The following is a 25,825-nucleotide window of genomic DNA, read 5'->3' as shown; positions in this document are numbered from 1 at the left end:
GTGCCGACTAGACTGGGAATTGGGGAAATCATGGGTGAAGCTCTGCTGCATTGAGGAATCATGAACGCCCCTTCTAAAACAAAACAAGCTACAAAAATGTATGGAGATGGATAGTTAGACATTGTGCACCCACACATGTGCCATGTTGTTACTCTGCATGCTGGCCAAACTGGACCAAGCTACAACAATGCAAAGAAATCTGCAACAAGATCTCACAATGTACTTTTCTTTGTCTTCCAGAATGCACTAGGGGCATGGCTCCAGGGAAGGAAAGGTTAAACTCTTTCCCACAGTTTATATTAGCTGCAGAGTGAGCAGAGCAACGGTACCCAATACCCACATTGCAGCTCTCCCCCCCCCCAAATAATAGCAATTCATTAAGTTCAAAGTCATGAAATTGGTGTGATGGGGAAAGTCAACTAAAACCTCCCATCCCAGAAAAAGACTGGCCCAATCCAATTTGGAGGACCATGTAGCTGCTTTTGATCACAGTGGTACTTCGGGTTACATACGCTTCAGGTTACACACTCCGCTAACCCAGAAATAGTGCTTCAGGTTAAGAAGTTTACTTCAGGATGAGAACAGAAATCGTGCTCCGGCGGCACGGCAGAAGTGGGAGGCCCCATTAGCTAAAGTGGTGCTTCAGGTTAAGAACAGTTTCTGGTTAAGAACGGACCTCCGGAACAAATTAAGTACTTAACCTGAGGTACCACTGTATTAAAAAAAGACTCTGGGAGATCACGCCACAGATCTCCCGGCCGTGACACTTCTTTTCAGCTCTCGTTTGCCCTTGTACTGTGCCTTTCTCCCTGCTGCCATTGTCCATACAAAAAAGTGACCCCCATACTAGGCAATTTTCATTTTGCATGTTGCTTTTGCTTTTCAGTAAGATTCCCCCTGGTTTCCCCGATTTTGATTTTCTATTTAAAAGTAGACAGAAAGGATACTTGTGAAATTGACATTGGCCTCTCTTGCTGCTTCTGACCTGTTTGTACGTTCTGTAAAAAGCATGAATGCCAGGCTCATGTTCCCAACCAATGTCCAATCTTGCCATCATATCTGGAGCCAACCATGTTGTTTACTTAAGACTCGACATAAGTTCAGGTAGTAGCAAGAACACAAACGAAAGTAATGGAGCGTCAGGTAAAGGACAGCAGCAAAAGAAGATGGGTGAAGTGAATGAAATCCTAATGGGAAAATGCATAGGATTGGTGGACATATCGAAGGCTGACGTTGGGTGAATATCTGAACAAGGCGGGGAAACATGTGGGGGTACATAAGCTTGGCCGAGTTACAAGAGCCTTTATAGGATTGGAGGAACGAACTAGGAATGCCAAATATTGGTTGGCAATATTCACACTTCATGAACGTTAACCATGAAAATGTGCCAGCGTGGGAAACAGAAAAGCAGTTTTGGTTAACTATGATGTGCAATATCAGTTGCAGAAATGGAAGAAATGTTGAATCTTCACTTTATGTTATGTTTAAATATGTTGAGTCCACTCTACCATGTTAAAGATGTAGTAAATTAATCATGGGATTCTGTTCCTTCACAATTCCTGGACTGCTGTAGGGAGAATCGGGCAGGATGAACCTAATAAAGAAGGGCTAGGTTGGAGGTTTTTCAGGACCAAGGTGATGTGTACCTCTTATATCAAGGTCAGCCTCAGGCTTGAGGGTCAAATACAGCCCTCTAGCCAGTTCCTGGGCCCCAAGCCACACCCCACAATGCCCATCTCTCATACCCTTCCTGGGTGCTTTTATCTGGCTGGAATCTGTCCTCGGACTTTTTCTTTGCCTAAACAGAGGATGAGCAGTTGTGGGTGCGTGCAGAAACTCCCGACTTTTACATGGCTAGAATGTACCAAAGAATGAAATCCATTGCTCTGCAAACTTTTGCCTCTGGTTCCACTCGGTTTTTGCCTTAGACCCTACCCACCACTGGTGTGCGCCCCACCTACCCCTGAAGGTTGCCCATGAGGAAATGGAATCCTCCAGCTGAAAAAATGTCCCCCACACCTATTTTACAGTAAACAGTACTTGGTCACATCTGATAAATGCCATTTCGCTCACGAAAATTATGCAAGGTCAATATATACAAAAACTGAGAACATTAAGGACACGGTCTTAGTTGTGCTTTTAATGAATTTTGCTCTTAACGTTATGCGAAAATCAATCATTATGGTCTAAGGCAAGCAGTGCTGCCAAGAAAATCATAAATACATTTTATAACTTTCTATTTGTGGCCTAATTTTTCAATTTCCCAGCCAGCCTGGAAAGGGTTTCATTTGAAACAGGACACTCTGTTTCTAACAGAACGTCATGACGCACTATACAAGATCAGCTGACCAGTGGAGTAATTGAATTCTGCTTCTTTAAAAATAGAAACACAACACACTCAAATAGTTCATTTAATCTCCAGCAGTTGTTAAATAATTCATTATTTTCGAAACAGATTTTTAAAAAGCACATCTTTATAGACTAGGATCCAAGGGATCACACATGTCAAAGACAGAAGCAGGAACAGAGGGTGGGGGTACTTTTTTCAGACCACGGGACGTGACACCATCTGCTACAGCATCCGCGTAACTGATGGACTTTCCTTGCTAGGGTGACCCAAAGGAAAAGAGGACATGGGCTCTGTTCCTTCCAGCAGCACATAAGAGAATGAACTCCAGCAGGGTTAGAAAAAGGAACAGGAGAGCAGAGTGTCTCTAGTAATCAATTTGCATTCCTGGGCAGAACTCTTAGAAACATAATGCCATGATTCATTTATGGAAAAGGAAATTTCAAAGTATGGTTTTGCATCTGTTTGCTTTCCCAACACAAGCCAACAATCTTTCTGCTAATGGCACTTCTTCTTTTGCATGAGAATGATTCTCCTTTTTATCCGGTAGCTGGCTTACAGTTCAGGGAGGGTTGTAGCTGCCACAAAACACAGACTACTTGTTCGCACAACAACCCAAATTATGACTTGCTAGGACCATACAACGTGTGGGTTACCCACAGAGGAGCTTCTAGGTCTTTTTACTCTCATGCCTTGTTTTATATTTGCTCCTTTGTCCAAAAGGAAAGGACTCAAATAATGCTTAAGGAGATAATGCTTATTCCAGTCACATTTTTAGCATGTATTTATTTCTGCCTCTTTTCTCTCCCTCCTCCCATCTCCTCAACTCAAACTTATTAAACACCAAATCATAATCAATCATTTTAAGGGTTTTTTCTACAATCAAGCAGTAAATAGATTTTATGAAATAAATAATTAACAGACTACAAAGCCATGCTAAGGTGTGGATTAGGACACCATCCGAACTGGGCTTGTGCTTTTCTGCTCTCTAACCATGAGCTATAGCTATGGTTTGCTCTTCACTGTAGCTCATAAATTAGCAAAGAGAGAGCTTAGCCATGGGCCAGTGTTTGGATTACACGCTAAGCCAAACCTTGGCTTAGTTCAAGGGTGGTGCATCAGTCCAAAGGACCAGAGATAAAGCAAGCTCCTTTTTGGGAGCCTACACATTTGCATGGCCAACAGTGGTGTAGCGTGGGTTGTCAGCACCCAGGGCAAGGCAAGTAATTTGCGCCCCCTAACCCGTGGATTTGCGCCCCCTAACCCATGGATTTGCGCACCCTAACACTAACCCCCAGATGTTGCGCCCGGTGCGGCTGGCCCCCCCCTGCACCCCCCACGCTACGCCACTGGGTACCAATAATAGTTTGGTTTACCTTGTGGAATGGATAAAGTCAGTGTCTTTCTTGTGGGGTAAATTCCAGGTTGGTTGGTTTTTTTCCTGGGAAGGTTGAAGTTGACCCCTTTCAGCCCAGGTAACCCATAAAAGATGAAGTCATAAATTCCCTAAATATGACAACTTTGTCAGTCAGGAACCTGCTCTTTATTGTTTAGAACAGGCTTCCTCAGCCCTCCAGATGTTTTGAGACTACAATTCCCATATCCCTGACCACTGGTCCTGCTAACTAGGGATCATGGGAGTTCATGTAGGCCAAAAACATCTGGAGGGCCAAGGTTGAGGAAGCCTGGTTTAGAAGCTTGGCTTCCAACAAGCCTTAAAGACACCCACTTCCTACATCAACCAGATTAAGAAATCCCTCTGCCTTTTCTCCACACCCTTACAGCACGTTACCTTTCGTCTCCATATATTACAGTTAACAATCAAGGCAAGGATGAAAAGTGCCTGCACAATATAACATCTATTTTCATGGCAGCTGAAGCAAAGCCATATTCCTGAATCACCCTCCGTTTCTGGTGGATGGAGTTCTGAATTTCTAGTTTCATATCCACATTTTGAATGGATGGCTGCTCATGAATAGGATTTTGGGGCAGACACAGACAAGATAGAGCCTAACAAACCCCCTGATGGCCCAGGGTTCCCTGACAGTTTATTCTTTGTTCTGACCCTTCCAGTCTTTCTGTGTTCTCGTTTCTTAATATATGCATCTCTGCTTATTAGGGTGATTTCCTCGCTTCTACGTAAATGAGGAAACGAACTGAAGCAGGTGCTTGACACCAGTCAGACATTGGCACTGGATCCCTGCCAACACTACTGGCAGAGTACTTAGCATAAGAGGGGGTGCAGAGATTGTTTTTTTTCCCCTGGGAAAGAAAGGGTCAATACAAGCTGAAGAAACTTGTCTTTGTCAACCCAAGCAAGTTCACAGTTTCTGCCTTTGCTGTGGAGATCTGTAATTCATGCCTTTTGCCAATAACAATGTGCACCATTGACATGGCCTGCAGGCCTACTAGGCTTTTCAAATACAATGATATCTGATATGTACCCATCCTCACACAATATTTTTTTCCTGAAGACCTTTGCACCACACTGCGTAATCTCCACTGCAAAGTTTTAAGTGGCATTAATGTATAAACAGTACCTAGATTAGTAACTGCGCAAATACAATTAACAAATGGTAACTACAGAAAGCAAATGTGCATTCATGATGCTGCGGTCTCTCTTCCAAAAATACAACATGGAAGGGGTTTTTTTTTTAAAGACAGAGATAGCATTTTAACTGCAATCACACAATGGTTTGAACAAATTATGAATAAATTCCGTTGGCTTACTAAATGCACCGAGTTAGCACTGTTTCCCAGCTTTCTTAAAATATATAGAACAGCAACTTACTGGCATGTATCCTGGTCCACAGTAAAGATTACCCACTTTTGAAATAGTTTATTTGAATATTATGCAATTCTAACAGTGGAAGTCTATATGTTTACTCAAGACTGTATAAAATTTGGCTGACTCCAAGGTATATACCCTATTTTTCACCCCATAGGATGCACCGGCCCATAAGGCGCACCTAGTTTCTGGGGGGGGGGGGAATAAAGGGGAACAAAATTATTTTTCCCCCAAGGCGCGGGGCTGGGGCGGGGGAAGCCCGAGCTTCCCCCGACCCCAGCCCCCAGAACAGGCAGTTCTCCGCAAGCCGTGGGAGCCCAGCGCCAGGCTCCCACGGCTTGCGGAGAGCTGCGCGAAGCCTGCATTCACCCCATAGGATGCACACACATTTCCCCTTCATTTTTGGAGGGGAAAAAGTGCGTCCTGTAGGGCGAAAAATACGGTACATATACAATTGAAGTCTAAAATTATTGAAATTGGTTGTATGTTTGTGTATTTAAATCGTGTTCCGTTTTCAATTTGCACATTACAAAGGTAAACCAGCTTCTGTTTACTCAGTAAACTTGTTGCACTGAAGGCTAGAATTCAACAAAATTGAATTTAACAAAATTTGATTTGGGGCTGTGCATCATACAGTTTAAAAGACATGAGTCCTGTGTTGGTAAGATGCTACTTTTAAGGATAACCCCCAAAATTATCTAAATGTCAGAGAAATACAAAAATATAATACCTGCCCCTGGGTTTTGATATCATCATGCACTGTTATGTATGGCAATACTGTTTAGGTGTGTTTGTGCAGTACATGCTATTTTGGAATGTTGTTTCTTTCTTATAATAAAAGGTTTTTTGTCTGTTTAAAAAAAAACAGACAAGGTGTTGGTATGTTTGTACCTTTACTGGACAACTAATAAGCAGTTGGAAGAGGCAAGCACTGTGAAACCTCCATTATTTAACAATAACTTCACAGTTGCAAAGCTAAGCAGGATCTGGTATGCTTTCAAATTGGATGTCCAATCGCATGTTGAGATTCCTGCCTTGCAGTAGGGTGGGCCTGATGAACCTCGGGGTCCCTTCCACCTTTACAATTCTATGAGTCTATGAGATACACCTAAGCTTGTTAATTGATTGCATAAGGATCTTTACTTGCATGAAATATGGATTTGGGATGAACAAGTTCAAGACTACCATGTGTTTAAAATTAAATGTTCTGCTAAGTTGTGGGCGAACATAGCAGACGACACAGCGATTTCTCCAGAGCAGCTCTTTATTTGTAAGCTGGACAGAACTGAACAGCAAACAGCTCAGCCAGCCTGCTTTTATAGGCAGCCGGCTGTCAACAATGTAGCAACAACAACCCAGGGTTTCCCGTCTAAAATAACTGACGTGGACCTGAGTGAAAACTACATACACAATACTCCTGGTGGCCAGGGTGAGAACTTCAATACATAACATGTTCTATCACACACTGTACAGTTATTAACTTCCTGAAGTGTTTTAAGTATGAATGAGAAAAACAGACACATGAAAAAGAAGGGGAAAAGAGAGAAGAATAAAGGCATGAAACCCATGGCATTTGGCTAGGAGGACCTTAGCTATTCAAATAAGTCCCTTTTGATATAAGCTCCTTTTGAAGATTTAAGGGAAATGTTCAAACAAGCTCTGGTAGTTCAAAGATAAGGAGATATTGAGTGGTTTCTGTACTCTGCTTTATTAGGGTCAGAATTTTCTTCTCATGTGCAAAATTAAAGCTTCGGTGCTTATGAGGTTAGGACATTAAGAATCTTTAAATAAATGCATAAGGTTTCCAATGAAAGAAAACAAGTTAATCCCACAAAGAACAATTAAGCCTCAAATCTGCCTGATATATAAACCGAGCATTCTGCTTTGGCTGTCCATGCCATAGGAGGTATTTGATTTTTTTTTTATAACAGAAGGAAATAACCATCTTTGAATGATTAAACTAGGGCACGGATTATCATCATCTTAATCACAATAATAATTTATAAAACCAAGCCTTATGAGGAACGGTTGAAGGAGCTGGGTATGTTTAGCCTGAAAAAGGGGAGACTGAGAGGAGATATGATGGCCATCTTCAAATATCTGAAGGGCTGTCACATGGAGCAAGCTTGTTTTCTCCTGCTCTGCAGAGTAGGACTTGAACCGATGGCTTCAAGATACAAGAAAAGAGTTTCCCACTAAACATCAGGAAAATCTTTCTGACCTTAAGGGCTGTTCAGCATTGGAATAGCCTCCCTCAGGAGGTTGTGGAGTCTCCCTCATTGGTGGTTTTTAAGCAGAGGTTAGATGCATTGCAGATTCCTGCACTGCAAGGGGTTGGACTAGACTACAACTCTATGATTCTAACATTTACTAAGCACTGTACACAGCTTAAAAACAAGGAAGTCCCTGTTCATAGGCTTACTACCTAAAAGACACTGCAAAACCATTAAAAAAAGAGATAGGAAGGTGAGAAGAAACTAGGTCTAGGGGCAGCCACAAGCTGTTTAACATTTTATAGCAGTTATTATATGAAGACAAACTTGGATGTAAACAGTTTTGGGAGGAGAGGAGCAAAATGAGAGATGGTCCCTCAGTCCTGCTGTCAAATCTCTCCTCAGTGCTCACTCACAGTGGGCAAAAACTACCACATCCTGCCAATGTGCCTCAAAGCTTTCTGGGGCGTATAAAACAAAGATTGTTAATGGTGATCCCAACGCAGCCCGAAAGAAATAAGACTCTTCCCTTTTTTTCTAACCTTTATTCAAAAACTTCTTCTTGGGGTTGTTGGATGCACCGGATGTTTTGAATAAAAAGTTAGAGAGCAGGAAGTGTCTCTCTCCTGCCCCCTGCAAAAAAAGGTGGCAAGAGAAACTGAGCAGGAGGATTTGCCGGAAAAAGAATAGAGTGCATCAGCAAACCTTGCGTACATTCAATAACAACAGTCCTGTATTAGCATCTGCTGCAAAAATTAAAGTGGCAAAGACAACCAGATGCCAAGTACCAAATGAATACATATGCTCACAGCCAAGCAAATAGGATTTATCATGCAGGAGACACTGACCAAATGTCAGTGAGCCCTTTGTGCAGAACTTAACAGGTCAGGTTGTGGCAGGAAATGAACTGCCCACTGGCAAAGCAATTAAAGATAGTGTTTAAAATGGAAAGCACAGCCAGTGCAAGGAAAAACAGGTGGTGGCAATCCTACACACAGACTGCTTAAATCTACTGAATGGGATCAACACATAGCTGTCAACGTTTCCCTTTTTTAAAGGGAAATTCCCTTATTCCGAATAGGATTCCTCGCAAGAAAAGGGAAAAGTTAACAGCTATGGATCAACAGCTTCAGAAGATTCAGGACTGCAGCCAAATTCTAATCATGCAGTCGCAATTGTTGTTGGTCTTGCTAAAGGTTTCCTTTGGTTTTATCAATAAATGCAGTTTCCATCTCACATTTGGTTAAACCCTCAGACAACAAATAAATCATGGCAGAAGGTGGGTAAGACACCCCTGAACTGCATCTTAATCTCTCTCCATTTCTTACCGTTCCAATTCTGTTGGGACATATTCACACCATGCATTTAAAGCGCTCTTATGCCACTTTAACTGCCATGGATGAATCTGGGAACAATAGTGTGTTGAAGGGTGCTGAGAATTTGAAATCTGTGAGGTCAGCACCCTTAACAAACTATATTTCCCAGGATTCTTTGGCGGGAGCAGTGATTGTTGAAGTGGTATAAAAATATTCTGAATGTATGATGCGGATGTTAATCTCAAAATTCCAAAACAGTTTGTTTTAGGACCAATTCTAACTTCATTTCACCTGCATAGTATCCAGAGAATTCTCTAGAATGCAGGGGAGAGATTCCATACCACTTGATTCATCACCTCCAGGAATATCCATCACTGGCAAGAAAACTGTCCATGTGATCAGAAGCACTCAGCATTAAGGTAAGATAAGGGTAAGGGACGTCCTAGTCTGAAGTGGGCTGTTACGGGAACATTGTAGATAGGAATGTAAGAAAAGCCTTGCTAGAACAAAGCAGAGCCAAAGTCAATCTAGTGCAGAGACGGTGAACCTGTGGCCCTCCAGTTGTTATTGGATTGCAGCTCTCATAATCCCTGACCATTGGTCATGCTGGCTGGGACTGACAGGAGTCTAATAACATCTGGAAGGCCACAGGTTCCTATTCCTGATCTAATCCAATCTTCTCCTTCTGACAACGACCAGCCAGGTGCCTCTGGGAAGCTTCCAATTAGGGCACGAAAGCAGCAGCTCTCCTACGTGTGTGTCTCCAGCATCACCTTTTCAATGTATAGCACCTCTTAACATAGAGCAGGGGTAGGCAACTTAGGGTCTGTGGGCCGGATGCGGCCCAATCGCCTTCTCAATCCGGCCCACAGAAGGTCCGGAAATCAGCGTCTTTTTACATGAGTAGAATGTGTCCTTTTATTTAAAATGCATCTCTGGGTTATTTGTGGGGCATAGGAATTCGTTCATTCCCCTCCCCCCCCAAAAAATATAGTCTGGCCCACCACATGGTCTGAGGGACGGTGGACCAGCCCACGGCTGAAAAAGGTTGCTGACCCCTGACATAGAGGTTCCATTTGCTTACAGATACCATCATATATCAATATTCTATTTCTAGTCCCTTTTTTTTTTTACCCCAAGCAAACTAGCACCCGGGGGAAACAAAGACCATACTTAACATCCACTGGCAGACTTAAATTAATCTATGTAATAGGCAATCTGGACAGCTTAACGCTGCAGACCAGTGAAGAAAACAACATCTTGTATCAGCTTCTACATTAAGTTAACAACAGTAAACAACAACAGCATGGTATCTCCTGAGTCCTGAATCTATGGAGCTATGAAATGACATGATGGACAACAGTCACAAATTACTTGTGTGGTATAATTATTGAGCAATCCCATATATATAAATAGAGCTGCAGTTTGCTTGAGAGAAAACAGTTGGTGGACTGCTGTTCACATTTCACTTTTCAAATGGTTAATGATCAGACTATAAATGAAATGTCTTTTAATCCCCAGGAGAAACAATTACCCCTCCTTCCTTCCTTAAAAAAAGTCAAAAGTATATTATAAATTAATCCTTAGCCATCTGTCTTCCTTGAACAATTATATATAGATGAAGAAAGGCTTTAACCTATTTCCAATATCCATATAAGCACTGAATATGGCAGAATGTAGTCATTTCTCTATCCACATTATAAAATCATATTTGGTGCTTTTGCTTATATCCAAAGCAGTCACCAGTTAAAGATGCGGAAAGGGACATATTTCAGAAGTCAAAGTAGGAATTTTCAAAATGGCTGAAAGATGCTGATCCAGTGAGAACTCTCTTGTGAGAAAGATGTTATGACTGAGTGGAGCAGTCTTCCCCAGTGTGGTACCCGCCAAATGTTTTAGACTAGTGCTCCCATCATCTCAGAGCACAGACCATGCTGGCTGGGGCTGATGGGATTTGTAGTCCAAAACAACTCAAGGGCACCTGTTGAGGGAAGACTGGCTTTGATTAGCCCAGGAGGAGGCAGAAGTGACGGAGGTGATGACTGAACTGGAGCCTGTACAGGAGGGTGCAGTCTTGTTGCCTAGAATCGGGTGCCACCTTCACAGATGGAAGCAGACCCACCCACCCTGATGGAACATGTGTTTGCAATCCTGCCATTCCCACAAAATAAGCGAGTTTTGCGACTGAACAAGCCATATCTCATCTTTAAAAGCTTGGTGGGTGGCTTGTGGAAAGTTGTGGGAGATCTTTTGTCACTTCCCTCCAGTTGTGAACTTGCTTTCCCTGCTCTTGAACCATGACGCTGGAGTTCTGTGCCTGCTGCTGAGCCTGTATTGTCACTTGTCTGAATAAATATCTCTTTCTTACTTACAAGTAAGAGTCACCGATTGCATGCTTTGAGGTGGCCAGAAGGAAAACCACTTGGCGCGCGCGCACACACAGCCCTCTTTATTAGTACTTCACATGCTTACAAGGCCAAGTCCTGTTGCTGAAAGCACATCCTGGGGGTGAGCCTTGGCACAAATTAAGCTCTGGCTGTATGAACAAAGGCATGGGGAAAGTTAGTTCAGGGTGCCATGGAACTGCTGGAAATAATTAATTTGGAGCCACACTCTTTCCTTCCCGGCTGATTAATCAGAAATGAATACTACATCCTGACTGGGTCCAAAGCATGAGCACATCCTGGAGTATGCCATGGATATTGTAAATTGTGCTAGAGGCTCTGGAAACAATTAGGAATTAAAGTGAGAGAGCACACGGACATCCGCATCTCTAGGGGAAAGCTGCTGACCAAGCAATTAAATAATTCTAGCAGGCTAATTACCTGAACTAAATTTAGTCCCTCTTTTGTACATGAAGTTGTAATCATTAAAAATGTGGTAGAAGACATGGCTCTCTGCTCTTTCCAAAGTGTATTGGAAGATTCTGATGGCCCTGTGTCAATCAGTGTAGGCTGATTCCAAATAAAGCCAACCTGATTTGTTTTACAAGCATTAATGGACATTGGGATCATCATCCCCATACAGTGGTACCTTGGGTTACATACGCTTCAGGTTACATACGCTTCAGGTTACAGACTCCGCTAACCCAGAAATAGTGCTTCAGGTTAAGAACTTTGCTTCAGGATGAGAACAGAAACTGTGCTCCGGCGGCGTGGCGGCAGCAGGAGGCCCCATTAGCTAAAGTGGTGCTTCAGGTTAAGAACAGTTTCAGGTTAAGTACAGACCTCCGGAACGAATTAAGTACTTAACCCGAGGTACCACTGTATATGGTATCTGTGGGAACATGAAAAAGGCCCACTTCTATAATCATGTTTAACCATCAAGAAGACTATAGATACAAGTCTATTAAATTAATGGAAGGATCCTTGTCTAACAGTTCAGAGCAGCTTGCACATCACAGGCTACGAATACCTACACAATATCATGGGGAGGAAGAGATCTGAAAGATGAACTATGTGAAAGGTGTCAGAATTCAATACATACTGAGGGACAAACTACAACTGCAGCCATATTTGTTTTCCTCAGTTTTGAGGGAAGCGCCTGTGGTGACAGACCATGGAGAGGACGCTTCAGTTCCCCTTACAAACAAATCGTCTTTAGTGAAAAAATTAAGACTGCCCCTACCAACTCTTATGTTATATGTCAACAAAGGCATGCACATGAACGAGGATGGTTGCCCTCACCATTCCAGTTTGGTCCTAAATATAGAAGAATACCAAAGAACATTTCCAAAGCATATCTATTACATGAAGGTTCATTCTTAGCACATCTTCAGATAGTAAAAGGTAAAGGACCCCTGGACGGTTAAGTCCAGTCAAAAGTGAATATGGGGTGCAGCACTCATCTTGCTTTTCAGGCTGAGGGAGCCGGCGTTTGTCCACAGACAGCTTTCCGGGTCATGTGACCAGAATGACTAAACCGCTACTAGCACACAGAGGAATGTGACGAGGGCCAGAGCGCCCAGAAATGCTGTTTACCTTCCTGCCACAGCGGTACCTATTTATCTACTTGCACTGGCGTGCTTTCGAACTGCTAGGTTGGCAGAAGCTGGGACAGAGCAACGGGAGCTCACCAGATGAAAATGATCCAAGTGGTGGTGATGGTGGTGGAATCCAAACTCTAGGGAGACAAGTGAGCACTTATAGAAGCAGAATACTACCCAAGAGGTAGAAGTGGCTGATATGTACATCTTCTTATCGTTATCATACCACCAAAGAGCCAGGCCACAGTTCTACAGTATTGCTTGTTTAGGGTTGCCAGTTCTTCACCTGCAAATAGCTGTCTCAGTCAAGTTCTAGTCAGGCACAATTTTAAACATATTTGAAATGTGGATCTTTGAATGCTCATCAGAATGTAGATCCCATTCAAAGCAACACACCGCAAGTTGGCTTAGATGCACTTCTGAATGCATATATGTTCATTTAAAACATGTGATCTCAACCTTCCTCCAAGGAACTCAGGCTTCATAACAACCACACTGGATGGCTTAAATGGATTGACAGTGACTGGTCAAAGGTCTTTCAGTGAGCTTCACAGCTCTGCAGGTGTTTGAATCCAGGTGTCCTTAGTGAAAATCTGATCATATCAAAATCTAGTAATACAGGTACATTCACCCATTTATGTTACTTCCTTAGCTGGGTACGTGTGATTGTCTAACTACATAAGCTCAAAGAAACTGCAACCACTGCAACTCCTGTCCTCCTATTTTACCGTTCCCTTGATCCCCGTCCTCTCCTACCTGCAGTATATAGCAAACTAGTTTTGCCCGATAGCAGTCAGGGAAGAAGAATGAGTGAAGAAAGCAATGGAACAATAGCTTCACCCTCACTAAGTGCCTTTTCACTTTTAAACCACAAGCACAATCTCCAGGCTAAGATGGCCCTGCAATCCTACCCATGTTTCTGACATGATGCTTTATCATCCTGACAGTAAACCAGTTTGTGCAGAGACTCATCAGTTATGTCTGTCTATCACAACATAATTGGAGTGAAATTAAAATAAAAGTTGAGAAATAATGGAACTCTTGTCTTAATACCTGTTTACCAGGGCTAAGTTTAAAAAAACAACAACAACCCACAACTATGCTAGTCAATGAAACAAACCATTAAAGAGATTAAATAAAACTATATGCATTTCAACTTGCATACCCCAACCCCTGAAGCTTCCACTCAATTTATACAGTCCTCTTTCATAGGAAAAAAAACCTGCGTCAAACTGCAGCCAACTGTATTTAATCTCCCAGTATTAGTGTTGTCAATCAATCACAATAAACACTTAAAAGGACTCTGAAAAGAAAACCACTGGAATTAATTGCGTGGAGAAGCCTCGGGCCCCACAGTTCCCTCCGAAAAAAACACACAAACACAACTATATTGAGTTAATGGGATTAATTAGACCACAACTTTATTGGTTACAGATGTGAGTAGTTTGGCTTAGGCAATTGGGTGAAGCAAGACTATATCCTGACTCCTGCCTGTCTGCAGGAAGTCTCATAAGGGTCAAACACCAGAAGGGGGAGCCCTATGATATACACCAATTAAGAGCTCCCCTAGAGTCACTGATGGGGTCCTGGCATGGCCCTAGCCCATGCCCAGGCTTCGGACAGGAACCACACCCCCGGATCCCTTTAATGGGATACCCTTAATGAGGAGGGGCAGGCAGAGGCTACAACCTCCCCTCCCATAATAAAGTTTACCCAATGCCTAACCTTACAACGTTGTGGCGATTGCTACTAGGTAGGTGAAAACCAAATGGCTGGTGCCAATTTGCCAAGTGGAAAAATTCCTACCCGGCCCCAACAACCAGGCGACCGACATTAGTCATAGCAAGGCCATAATCAATCAACGCAAGAAAAGAGGGTGGGTAGGCTGGGAGATCCGACGAAAGGAGGCGAAGGAGGATGTTCTCCAGCTCTGCCGCTATTTAAACGGATGTAGCCACGCCCCCGGCTAACCCAATTGGTCAGCCAGGGGGGCGTGACGTGACTGGGCATCCCAGTGACGCGGGGCTGCGTCACTCTCCCACTGCCGGGTCACCCAGATATCGCCTGCAAGAGAGGGGGAGCTGACATCTAGTAAAATGGGGGAGATAATCTGAATATCCAGGACATTTAAAAAAAAAAAATACAAAAATACAAAAAAAAATACAATACATATGCCACACATAATTCCTTTCTCATATGCACAGAACACATGCAAGGATAAAGCACTGGGAGCAGAATTCAGCTTCCTGAAAAACTGGGGTTCCATGAAGAAATAAAATATGTTTTAAGTTATTAAGGTTGCCCTGCTATAGTTATTATAAACGTTAAATTATGAATATGTATGGATTATTTAACTGGAGAAATTGCAGAAATTCAGAGGGGGGAGCAGGGCTGCTCATCCCTGCTGCTGAGGCAGAAGGACTCACTGTTTGCACTCCCAAACCTTCTTTGTCTTTCTTCCAGGTTTATTACAGGGGAAACCCCAACATTTAAAAGTGCATGTACCATCACGCGCAGCAGATGCTACCATGCATGTGCTTTGCCATTCAGAAACTGTACCTTTGTACCGGGTTTAAAAAGCAGAACGTGAACCGCCTCTAAGGTACTTCCAGGCAATTGGTACCTACCTGTTAACAGAAGCATAACATGTGAATAAGCCTTGAGCCATTACAAATGGGCTATAAGAATCCTGCAAAGTATCTTGCATTGTTTATTTTTTTTACCCAGTGCACCAACATTCACCTCCTCAATTAGCAGATCCACTGGCTCAGTTTCCAGACTGAGCTCAGTATTTATCTTCTTGATTTTTAATCTTCTGCGGATTTGCTCCAGGCTGTCTCATAAAAAAATGCCTCTTTGCTCAGATACTCCTTCCCTTTCAGTCTATCACTAGCCTTCTTTCTCTCTACTGCCTTGACCATCTGGAGCACTCTGTCTGGAGTCTTCTGCCTCATTAACTTTCCACTGTGTTTCAAAGCTCAGAGGAAAGTATCTTTTCACATTTTAACTATTATTATCTCTGTTACAGTATTCAATTAAATCAAAATGATTAGCTTGAAAGTTGTCTCTTTTTGAATGCTTCTTCAAGGCAGCAAAACCAGAAAAATAAGAATTATAGATTTCCTTACTGCTTCTTATAATATTGGTACAAAATAAGTGACAAAGCTGGTTCACTTTGGATTCTTGTTTCAGTTTTGTTTGGAGGGTTTTTTTAAGCCTTTGAGGGGAGCAAAGTGATTCTTAGAATCTCAGCCTTAGTTCTAAGGAATTGAAGATAGATTTTTCATTACCAGAAAATGGTATAATAAAACATTTTTATATACACAACCTATTAGTTCTTGTATCATTAAAAAATGGACTTTACTGAAGTCTGACCTTGCACTCCCATATTTTAACTAATCTGCTTTTCATAGGCATTAGTTTAAATCCACAGGTTGCATACATGTTTAAAGACCTGCTTCTCAATAGATTAGTACAGTATGTGTGTTTTGCACATAATAAATCTGTTACATTTCAATTAGTCTCTTCCTTGCTTTCTCAACACCCTAAGGGTAACGGCTGGTCCTCCACATTCTGCCAATAAGGAAGCCAGAAGCATACAAGTTTTCACACATGGCTTCAAAAAGTAAGATATTTTTCTTAAAACATTTTAACTGCTTATCAATATGCCTCAATAAATATCATAGGTTTTAAAAACCATTTCAACTTGCTTGGCCCCTACAGAAATGTATCTACTTTCACATTCTCTAGTCAGCGTTGCAAACCTTGTAAAAAGCAAATATTATAAATAATTATATGCTAGGATAATAAGGATAGTCAACTTTTTTAAAAGATGAGTTGGTATTATAAAACAAATTTGCAGTCACCTAATGTAATTGCTGAAACACAAAGTAACACCTTCTGCTAAACCACAATAACTTAATGGGTTTTAATTTAAACCAAAGCAGCAACAGAGACAAGACTAGGATCTTTTGTTAGTTTACCAACACTGTGTAAGTCTACACAGGCTCTCCCACTGGAAAAGATAATAGGGCCCATTGTTTAAAGAGGAAAGAACCTTCAATTACCCCTCAAGGCTTTTAACAGCTCTTCCTGGAGCTTAGATAGCAAAATATTCCAAATATTTAAATGCAAACGTTGTATTTCTTTCTAGCTGCCTGTGCCTAGAACTGAACCGAATATTTATTACAAACACATGAATAAAAAAAAGCCTCCTAACTCACGTGAGACATGTTGCCACGCTCTGGGAAACAGTGGATCCTCTCAGCCATGTGTTTGCAAAACATATATAGGCGTTGAAGACCAAGCAACAAACAGACACCCAACACAGGGACAGCTGGGATAAACAGCAGTGTGCCTACCACTGGCAATAATAGGGCAGGCCAATTTACATGTCAATAGAGGACTCCCCAGAGGCCCATCAGGTTCTAAAGAATTAGGGTCCAGTGGGGAAAGCCTTTGGTCCTAGAATTAGTGTGCTGCTTAGACAGTTGTTCACAGCCCCCTCCTCTATTGTATTGCAGACCAGATGCTATTATTCCCCAGGATTACTCTATCTCTGGTTATGACGAGGAATATACAAAAAGATATACAAATGCTCTTTAAAGAGCCACATCATAATTATTCTTCTGATGCTCTGCAACTTAAATCTGCAATATTTCCAAGAGCAGGACTTTGAATCTTTCAGTGAACCTTTTCTGTTCCCCAACACACACTAACACATTCCCCCAAAAAAGCATTTGGATTACAAACTCTTGAATTTTACATTCTAATGGTAGCAGGGCACAGTCTCAGGTGGAAAGAGAATGTGGGTGTGTAGCAAGAGGAAACAGCCTGAAGACCCTTTTGGTGGGTCTAGGGGTGAAACTGTCTATTCTGTTAAAAAACAGGTGGGGTATTTGCAACCCTTTCAGGTGTTTTTGGAATACAAGTCCCATCATCTTAGTCCCTTGTTCATATTGGCTAGGACTGATGGGAGCTGGAGTCCAGCAGCATCTGAAGAACCGCAGGTTCCCAACCCCTGACCTTAAAGATACTGCTATTTAAAAAGATGGCAGTGATGAAAAATTGGCCTTAATGCATGATGATCTTGCAACTGCCCTATTCAAGAGTTAGAAATATGGGGTGGAAATTTAACGTACTCTTAAGTGGGGTATGCACAAGTGGAATGTGATCTGCTTGCACAACGGGACTTCCTCCCCAGCCCCCTCGTGGGATTAGAAAGAAATGAAACATCAGGGCAAAGGATCCTACCATCAGCAGGAGCAAATGTAGAGAATTAATAGACCCAGGACTGAATGTACACTTGCCAATGATGTCTAAATAACACTTGCATTAGACATTTTAGATAACAGCAGAGAGCTGGGGGAGCATGTCACAAACATTCCAAAATCCAGTGCAGAGATGGATGGGAAATATGTAGATATAAATGGGGAAAAGCCTGCACCAATATGCAACAGACTGACCCCCACATTGTGGCAAGCTATTCCCGAGCAGCTGAATAAGGAAGTTACCAGCTCACCACTTTGGTTGCATCATGAGAAGTGCGATTGTAAGGTGGTTGTGCCAACTACTCAATGTACGAGCATTTCTATAAATGCTTTTCTTTAAATAAAGCCCATAAAGCATACTCTTATTTCACATCCACAGAATCCTCTTCTCATGGTACTAACTTTCACTTAACCAAAGTTAACAGAGTTGTTTAATCACTTGGGAAGTGATTGAGTGCTTTAGATTACAAGCTACCATATGTTTTGGAAAGTTGTTTGTTCGTTATACATTGAGATTTTACTGTTCTGAAGAACAAATGAGGCTTGTCTTATCAGTGTAATAAGACTGGAATTAGACTAAATGGGGTTTCGGGGTCCCCTCAAATTCTATGGTTTTATAGCCCTAAAATGGGATCTGCAAAAAAGGAGGATTACTAAAATGGTCAGATCAGTTTCTTTGTTAAGCAGACCTGGCAAGGTCTGCTAAGGATCCTGTTTGTAACATATGCTGGAGTAATGTTCCAGAAATGGAACAGCTAGAGATCCTTCTAGAAGGGGACATGTTTCCCTCCCCTTTAACTGGCTGGAGGTGATGTAATAAGGTAGGTTTGTGTGATTTTGTTTAGCCAGCCATCTAAAGTTGGGGGGGGGGTGGATCTAGAATTTTGAACCATAAGGAAAACACATCTCCAAGATACACATCACAGATCTTCAATAGTGGGGGTTTCAAATAAAACTTGTTTTAAATGTGGATTCTGTAGGCGAGTTGGATTTGGTGGAAAAGCTATACAAATGACCACCGGTATCTGGCAAATCTTAGAAACAAGAGCTATCACGAATGAATTCAGAATGATTAAAATACAGTGGTACCTCGGTTTAAGTACTTAATTCGTTCAGGAGGTCTGTTCTTAACCTGAAACTGTTCTTAACCTGAAGCACCACTTTAGCTAATGGTGCCTCCCGCTACTGCCTGCTCTCATCCTGAAGCACAGTTCTTAACCCGAGGTACTGTTTCTGGGTTAGCAGAGTCTGTAACCTGAAGCGTATGTAACCTGAAGTGTATGTAACCCGAGGTACCACTGTATACTGTTTGTTATGAGTAATGTTTTCCATGAGAGGAAAATAATAAAAGACCCCAAAATGGGCAGCAATCTCAATATGTGGCAGTAGAGGATAATATGTCAGCACAAATAGAAAGCAATGGGAAAAGTGCTGAATTGCATCACAAGGTTTGTTTAGCCAGCCAAATTTCAGCACTTTGCAGCCCACTGATTTGAGTGAGAGTTATGAGTGTACTCAAGTCGTTCCCACTGAAACCAATGGAGCCTGCATGACTTTGGCTAGAATGCCCATGCCCTTTGCATGCTGACCTCATTGCAAGATTGCTCTTAACAACTTCATAATTTATTATACTGGTCAACCCATGGGCTGCATGTCCCTTTAAATTAAAGCAAGGAAAATATATTTGCAAGCTTGCTTAATTGACAGGTTAAGGGCTCCCTTCCATACTACTGCAGTCGACAAACAAAACTGCTTCAAAACAAATAAATCTCTATGAAGCTTTTGGCATAAATGACTAGCATTTATTGTTATAAACTTTGGTTGCCCACTGTACTTCCTCTTTCCCTTGCACATGTTTTTCTACGTTAACTATGTGCTGTATGCAAAACAGGATGTAAAGAATATAAACAATATATTTGTTGGGATCATATAATTAATACTAATAACTTCTATCAACACTTTTTTGTGCCAAAGATCCTTATTTGGGTCATTACTTGAAGCATAATCAGGGCTGAAAGATACAACTTCCTGACTTCAGTCCATGATATAAACATGGGGGATTATTGGGTTGTTCTTGTTTTTATTTTCATTATGTACTTCATGTTTTTATTTTGAGATTTTATGTTGTGAACCACCCTGAGATCTGTGGATATAGGGTGATATACAAATGTAAACAACAACAACAACAAGAAATGGAAGGCCATAAGTCCACTACAACCAAAAAGCCTAAAATGCAGCTGGGCATGCTCTGACTACTCATGCAAAGGGTGATCTGAAAACACACACCTCATGGCCTTATCGCTTATTATACAGTACTTTATTTTATATAGCTGGTTTTAAATTTATATTGGACTTTTCAATTATAAGCAAAATTTTCTTAAGTAGCGCACAATAAATATTGATAAAACAAGAATATATTTTAAATACAAATGTCAAATTGAACAGCAAAACAAAATAAACACCACACAGTGACACATTAAACCAGGAAAAGCTAAGTTCCCCTTATGCAAGTTTTCATTAGATAAAAATCAAGTGATTGTTCAGTAATGATTAGCACCTAAAAGTTCCTAACCCTGACCCTTAACACACAGCAAAGAAGGCACCATGTGGACCTCTTTAGGGAGTGTATTCCCTTTTTCCTGAGTGACTGCCTCAACTCTGATGGTGGTGAGACATTAATATTGCAATCCTATCCCACTGTACTCGATGGGAATAACTTCTAAGTAGACATGTGCACTATAAGGCTTACAATTACCCATTGAAAAGCCCCCCTTTAAACCTTAATCTCTGACAGAAATTTAGACTCACGTCCACTCAGTCTCATTTTAGCTTCTCATTTTCTAATTATTATCCCCTTCACCCTGCCAGGTCCCCCCCCCCCCACACACACTTGAAATGCACATTGCAAGTTTTGTTTTTTTCCAGCGCAGGAACATTTCTTCCTCTTCTGTAAACAACATTGTTTCTTGCATATTTGAACTGTGCCAGCAGTAATCACTAATTCAGCAACATCTCAGTAACTGTAGCTTTAAACCTCTCCCACTTTGCTCTCCACCAAAAGACAGCTAGCGCTTGGGGGCAGATTCTAAGAGGTCATAAAGGGTCACGAGAATACTATTAACATCCACTTACACCCTGTGTCAGAAGAAGGCAGCAAAAGGGCTCAGGAATGAAGATTTAGTATCTTGGTGAAAAGATCTGGTTTTACAAGATCCTTCACAGATAATGTCCTTCATTCCAAGGCACTGTTGGCATTTTGTTCTTTGTTCCTCTGCCTCCCCTCTCCCCAGACAAACACACTATTTGTATCAGGCTTCTGGAAGTAGGGGTTTTTTTTGTTTGCAAAAACCAGAGGAATTATATACCTGGTCTTACTTTATCACAAATTAAGAATGCTCTTACGTGGAGAGAATCCACAAATCAGAAGAATGGGCACTGGGCAAACTGCTTTCATTCAAGTTGAGAAAGAATGGCATAAACTTGTAAGGATAAGCTAGGAAAGGGGACACAAAGTTGTAGGGAATATGCAAAACTGGGGACAGACAGGCATTAGGGCACTTGTTTCTGTATCAGACCATTGCTCGGTCCCTGCTCCTGCCAACCTAGCAGTTTGAAAGCACATTGAAGTGCAAGTAGATAAATAGGTACCGCTTCGGCGGGAAGGTAAACGGTGTTTCCGTGCACTGCTCTGGTTCGCCAGAAGCGGCTTAGTCATGCTGGCCACATGACCCGGAAGCTGTACGCCGGCTCCCTCGGCCAATAAAGCGAGATGAGCGCCGCAACCCCAATCATCAGTGACTGTATCAGCATGAGAAGACCTCAAAATTAGCAAGACCAAAGAGGAGGGGAAGTCCCTCATTTTTGAGTTCTGCAACAGGCTTAAATGGTTAAAATTTACAAGCAGAAGACAGCAGAATTATGCTCCAATAATACTTGTTTCACTTTCACTGGAACATTCACAAAATTGTGCTCTACAACTCAAAGTAGGTTTCAGAAGAGGACAGTTGCCAGAAGCAAATATATAGAATGTAAAAGCACATTATTTTACATGAAAGAGGAAATATGTTTACTATTTACACACTGCAAGAGTAGGTCCATTCCTTAATTTAAAATTTCTGTGTCTTTTTGATGGTAAATTTTACTCTTCTCTTAAAACAAACATCATTTAGTCCCCCAATACTAGAACTTTTTCGTGATCACAATTATTAGAATACTTTCACAGGAAATATTCTGTACACTCAGAAAGGTCAGTTTAAAGAGAGCAGGAGGGAGGTTGTGTAGTTATTTCCGGTAACAGTTCAAACGCATGAACGATGATTGGTCTTGCTGACAGAAAAGGTTTTGAAGAATTACGTCCGCTACAAGCCTTGTGTAACACAGCTAACACAGTTAATTCCTATTGTGCCCTTCAAACAAATTCACTGAAGCTTAACCTGTCTTAACAGTAGTTTCGCTCTGCACACACACTATTCATCATTCTTAAAATCCTCTAAATGCCAGGTATTAAAGGAAGCCCTGAAATATACGTAAATAATAATGTTGTCTTTACTTATAATGCATTTTTGCCACTGACAATTTTAGCAGAAAGGAAATCAACAAACTACAAGAGTTCAAGCTTCCCTGTGACGTAACTACCTTGTAATTCAGTCACTAAATGACAACACACAAAACTTCATTCTAGAAAGTTATCAAAGTACTGTACAGTACAACAAAACATACTGAACTGACAGTAACTGCAAATCTATGCTTGTTTTCAGAATCCTCTAATGGAAGCATAAAAAAAATTGTTCTACAAAGTTTAAAATACAGAAAAAGCACTGCAAACAGTGTTCGAAACTCCCATCATTCTATGCGCATTTTGCAACAGGGAATTTCATTAGGGCAAGCAGTTTCTGAGCTCTGGGCGCAATACTGCACCTAAGATTTCAGATTAAAACTGCAGAGTGGAAGGAAAGGAGGACCTTTTTCTGCCTCCCCACTTCCAGCTACGCTCTGAAGACTGCAGAAGAGATCTTCTTAAGAATATTAGGGGGGTGGGCAAGGGAAGGACTAGACCATGTGAAAAGTAAACATAATATTTTAGCTGCAGTTCATTCATTTTCAGCTTTGTACTCATTATACAAAATTGCGCCTAGACATTCTGTTGTTGTGCCCATAACCTAGGTTTAAGGTGACAATTATCTCCTAGCTTTCATAACTCAGTTTCTAACACTGACTGTAAAGTGGGGAAGAGAACAGTATCAACTCTCTTCACCAGGCCTGTAACACTTTAATACAGTAAAACCTTTGTTTTGTATCTTACATACCCAGTGGCGTAGCGTGGGGGGTGCCAGGGGTGCCAGCCGCACCGGGCGCAACTTCTGGGGGGGCGCGCTCGCTGCCTCCGGAATCGCCAAAGAGCCTCGGGCGCAGGCTGTAGCTGGCAGCGGCTCTCAGCGCTCGCCGCGGTCCCCGCGCGTCAGGGCCACGGAGGGCGCGCCAGGCAGCCCCTCCTCACCGACGGGCAGCGTTCGCCTGCGGGGCTCGGCCAGCGCGCTGGGCTGGCCGCGTGGAGTCGCCGAGGAGCCGCCGCCGCCTGCCATGCCGCCCTGGCTGCTTCAACCGCGTCCGACAGCCGGCTCGAGGCTGGGTCTCCCGACGGGGCGCTGCGGGCGGAGGCTCCGGCACCAAGCGCCACGCCGCCCAGACTCGGGTCGCTGTCTGGATGCGCGCAGCCCGCCAAACGCGCCATTGGCGGCGCTCTAGTGCCTACGCGCCAAGACCGCCCACCCGCCCCGACGGGGCCCCCCCACCCGCGCCGGAGGCCGGCCTCCTCCCAGTCGCGAGGCTTTCCTGCGCTTCTCCTCTGGCAGGATCCGGATTACTGTCTGGGGTATGGGCTGCCTCCTGGGGCGAAGCTGGATTTCCCCTAAGGGCAAAGGACCTTTTGCTTGAGGGAGGGGGGAGGGAGGGGAGCCCTGGATTGCCCTCTGTTTCTGTCTTGCAAGAAACAAGGAAACAGGAGGATGCATTGTATCCGCTGTTGCTACATTTTGCAGCGCGCTTCTTCCCCTCTTTCTGCTCTCGGTTTCTTGCGCTCTCCTGGCGGATCGCGCGCTCCAGACACGGGGCTGCTGCTTCCTGACTTCGGATTGGCTGCCTCTCACCTTGGACGATGCCCATTGGTCAGCGATGGTTCTTTGAGAAATCCTGATGTTTCATTGAGGGGTTTCGGGACTCCATTGAAGGGTTTACAAGCCTCTTCGCTGCAGATCACTAGGAGGGGAGTTTATAGGTGGAGGGGCCCACTCTGGCTCGTCGTCCTGCGTGGGTGAATGGGATTTGGGGTGTTTGGATGGCCTCTTAGTCCCGGCTCTACCAACAGCTCGAGGGGTGAAAGCAGTGGCGTAGCGTGGGGGGTGCAGGGGGGGCCGGCCACACCGGGCGCAACATCTGGGGGTTAGGGTTAGGGGCGCAAATCCACTGGTTAGGGGGCGCAAATTACTTGCCTTGCCCCGGGTGCTGACAACCCACGCTACGCCACTGTACATACCTAAGGCAAAACCTAAAGTCAGATGGCATTCTGAGCTTTAATTTTGAGGACTGAGGATCAAGCATCTATATGATATATTTTATTGCAGGAAGCATATCTCAGGGACAAACAGAATTTAGGAAACAAACACGGGCATTGCTTGTCATGAGCATTACATTACTACCAACCAACCTACCTATTTCAGAGAATAGCATATTCCTCCCCATACATTAAATTTAATCCTTGCATACCTAGTTTATGCAAATAACAATGAATTGTGCAGAAATGTTGAGTGTAACAATTAATTGCATCCTTCAGTTTATTTCATCTTGTTTTAAAACTAGATCCCTTTACACAACAAGTTGCTTATTATCAACAACATCAACAACACATACAAAGAGTCCCCCCTTTACAACGAAGCAGAATGACAATGTGACAATTTTGAAAGAGAAGAATGCTTTATTTTCAATGCCCCATTAGCACAAATGAAGAAATGGGCAACGGCGTGTGGGATTATATCAACTAAAGGAAGAATAATTAGATTACAGTCTGCTATTTTGAAAAGAAACAAATGCTGACTTTCTAAGTGATTTTTCACAGGCATTTTTTTTAAATATTGGCCTGAGACATATTTAAGACTACCAATCATGGAGCCTGTGTGCAGAAGTATCCTTTTGCATACGGATGTCTCTGGGCACATCAAACCTTCCAATGTGTCTTGCTATTGATTGACTTGGGATAGAAATAACTGCAGAAACTATAATGCATGCCAAAAACTCAGTAATTTAATTATGCTCTTCTGCTGTCTGCACGGGACAAATTGGTGTAGGTCTCAACGCAGAGTGAGGGTGGGGGATTTGACACAAATTTGGCACTCCATAGGAACACATCTAGAGATGTATGCAAATCAGCCTACAGATGTTTGGTAAAATTCAACTGATTATACATATACACAGAATGTATTAATTGTAAGGTGGCATGATTCCTCTTCTCATCAGGTGAGGGAGGCATGAGAAATTATTAATTACCGGTATTATGCTGTGCATAATAGCAGTTTGCTACTTCCTTTTGACTGTCACAATTTTTTAAAAAACTAAAAACAATAGATGCATTGAACAGATATTTTGATGGATCATCATTAACTCAAGCATTAAAAGAGAGTAAGAAACATTTTAAAGAATTAAACAGATAACAACTAAGAAACAGACTCTAGCACCAAGATTTGCGTTCCTTTTCAAGTCGCAACTCATCCTAGGTTTAAATTTTGCCTCAAGGGGATGCCAATAATACAAGAGACACAATTATTAGTAATCTAACATGGATGTTTTTCATACAAAAACAGAGGCCTGAAATGTAAGTTAGTGCCACACATTCTCTTCTACTTTTTTGCAATCC

At 42.4% G+C, this 25,825-nt stretch overlaps 1 protein-coding gene across 10 annotated transcripts in view; it reads right to left on the bottom strand.

Annotated features, from left to right (window-relative positions):
- Nucleotides 1-25,825, bottom strand: part of ANKRD6 (ankyrin repeat domain 6) — a 63,002-nt gene that overhangs the window by 33,786 nt on the left and 3,391 nt on the right. The window contains exon 1 of one of the 10 annotated variants that reach the window (XM_083497517.1): nt 16,873-16,974. The exons of 8 other annotated variants lie outside the window; for them this stretch is intronic. The gene's annotated coding sequence lies outside the window, so the exon portion shown is untranslated. Of the gene's footprint in view, nt 1-15,208; nt 15,277-16,872; nt 16,975-25,825 lie in introns of those variants that run through there. One more of the 10 variants, XM_083497518.1, reaches the window with a different exon arrangement.

The sequence above is a fragment of the Podarcis liolepis genome, assembly GCF_965112155.1.
Source record: "Podarcis liolepis genome assembly, chromosome: 3".
Classification (NCBI taxonomy): domain Eukaryota; kingdom Metazoa; phylum Chordata; class Lepidosauria; order Squamata; family Lacertidae; genus Podarcis; species Podarcis liolepis.
This window is presented reverse-complemented; position numbering and strand designations above follow the sequence as displayed.